At 53.9% G+C, this 1980-nt stretch overlaps 2 non-coding genes across 2 annotated transcripts; both read left to right on the plus strand.

Moving 5' to 3' along the window:
* Positions 1-659: 659 nt before the first annotated feature.
* On the plus strand, positions 660-732 carry TRNAA-AGC. The gene has a single exon. It is a non-coding gene; the product is annotated as a tRNA-Ala (tRNA).
* Positions 733-1407: 675 nt separating this feature from the next.
* TRNAY-GUA lies at positions 1408-1497 on the plus strand. The gene is given in 2 exon segments: positions 1408-1444; positions 1462-1497. It is a non-coding gene; the product is annotated as a tRNA-Tyr (tRNA).
* Positions 1498-1980: the final 483 nt, after the last annotated feature.

A 1980-nucleotide genomic window follows, 5' to 3' on the forward strand; every position in this document is an offset into this window, starting at 1 on the left:
GGCGGGCTATTATGCTCATCGTTGTAGCAATGGGTGCGTTTCAATGGTTTGCTCTCTCTTCGTCCATCTGTCCGCCGCGTCACAGAGCTCAGTTTATGGAGTAGTGTGAGGGCGCGGCTCCATTTCTTTCCTTTTTGGGCTTTTGTCCATCACATTTGTAGAGCTGGGATTTCTTCTTGGGCGACCGTGATTGCACAGAGTGTGTAAAAGGCTGCTGGCGGAGAATGGCTACAAACCCGATCGCGCAGAATTTCTGTCAAGGAGCTGCCGGGCTATCCGTAGATAATCTGAAGCTTTGCTGTCCTTGGCCTGTGCACCGAATAGGCGCCGTGAGGCAAGGAGGCAACTCGACCCCTTTATTTTTCTGTTTTTGCTCTTCTTGTTGTCATGAACGGAGGCGTTAGATACGTGTGGGTGTGCCAGGCATGGGCGTGTGTGAGTTTCTCTGATGGTCTCTGGAAAGGTGTATTTTGTTGAAAGGCAAGAAAGGGGAGCAGCGTTGTTTGCTCTGTCCCGTGTCCTTGTTGAGTGGAGGTCCTTTCCAAGGTGCTGGGCAAGCGTAAAGGTAATTTGCTTTGCGGTGTGAAGAGATCTCTGGATGGGGTTTGCGCTGAGTTGACAGTGGGTGGCGGAGGGGGTGGGGCAGCTTGTGGTTGTACGGGGAATTAGCTCAAATGGTAGAGCGCTCGCTTAGCATGTGAGAGGTAGCGGGATCGATACCCGCATTCTCCAAGCTGCTGCTCTTTCCTGCCCATCTCGTGCTCTGTTTTTTTCCCCCCTCATCCCCACCCGCTTGCATCCACATACACCCTTGATGTCTGCGCAGAAAGGAGCGTTCCGGTCCACTCTTAGCTTTGTGGCAAGCCTTTTGTCCTCAGGCAGCCAAAGGGGCAGCTTCTCTTTCAGAAGCCTGCGTGTCTGAGTTCTTTTCTTTTGCGAGTCTCTTTGTGTTTGTTTTTCCTGAGGTAGGCGTGGGAGGCCGAGTCGGGTGTGAAAGGGTGGGAGTGGGAATGTGTCAATTATTGCCGAAGGGGAAGGGAAAGGGGCTGAGAAGATGTAGTGTTTGCAAAGGCCCCTTTCGAGCCAGGCAGGAGGCTCCGGCGTCGGACGGGTTTTCCGTTGCCCCACCGTCCCTATTCTGGGTGCGTTCCGTTCTTCCCTTGCGGCGTTGTCTTCGTGCCATGCCTGTTAGGGAGCCTTTGAGCGGTATATGTGTGCGGGCTTCCCGTTGGGTGAATTGAGGGTAGACTAGGCGGCCACCCGGGGCAGCCGTGAGGATGAAGGGCTAGGTGTGTGTGGCTTAATCCTTTCAAGGGCTGGGCACGGGCAAGCCTATAATTAGCAGTTAGTGCCAGTGGCGCTTCTGCCTGACTCCTTGAGTCACTCTGGGCCCTTTGTTCCTGTCTTCCTTCGATAGCTCAGTTGGTAGAGCGGAGGACTGTAGGCTTAATTCTCCGGGGAATCCTTAGGTCGCTGGTTCAACTCCGGCTCGAAGGAAGTGGCTTTTGTTTCCTTCGTTACACGCTCTTCTTTAGAGCTCCCACTCTGGCCATTGCCCTGTTTTACTCCATTCGTGCGAGACTGGCCGTTGGAAATCTGCGCGCTGCATTTAAAGCACCACTTGCCGCTACTTTCATCTACCACACCTGCTTCCAAGGACCTAGGCCACAGTTTACGCCTTTATAGGCAGAGTTCCTTTTTCTTCGCCCTCCCGCACTCACAGCGTAGACATCTAGCTATCGATGTCAGGCTTCGGAAGTGCCATTTATCACCCTGGTAGCGGGGCGCCTTTGTCATAAAATAGCCTGGCCGTAGCTATGACCCCAAGCTGTCCTCGGTGTTTTTTGCATGGGGCAGAGGTGGCGGGGGGACTGAGTTTCTGGTGGCAGAGAGGAGGGGAACGTAAGGGGAAAAGAAAAGGCCCTTTAGTCGCTGAGAGTTCCTTGTCCTTCAGGCTCAACCGATTGCGTGCGCTGCTGA

This window comes from Terrapene carolina, unplaced genomic scaffold, assembly GCF_002925995.2.
Source record: "Terrapene carolina triunguis isolate 2854851 unplaced genomic scaffold, T_m_triunguis-2.0 Scaffold39710, whole genome shotgun sequence".
Taxonomy (NCBI): Eukaryota; Metazoa; Chordata; order Testudines; family Emydidae; genus Terrapene; species Terrapene triunguis.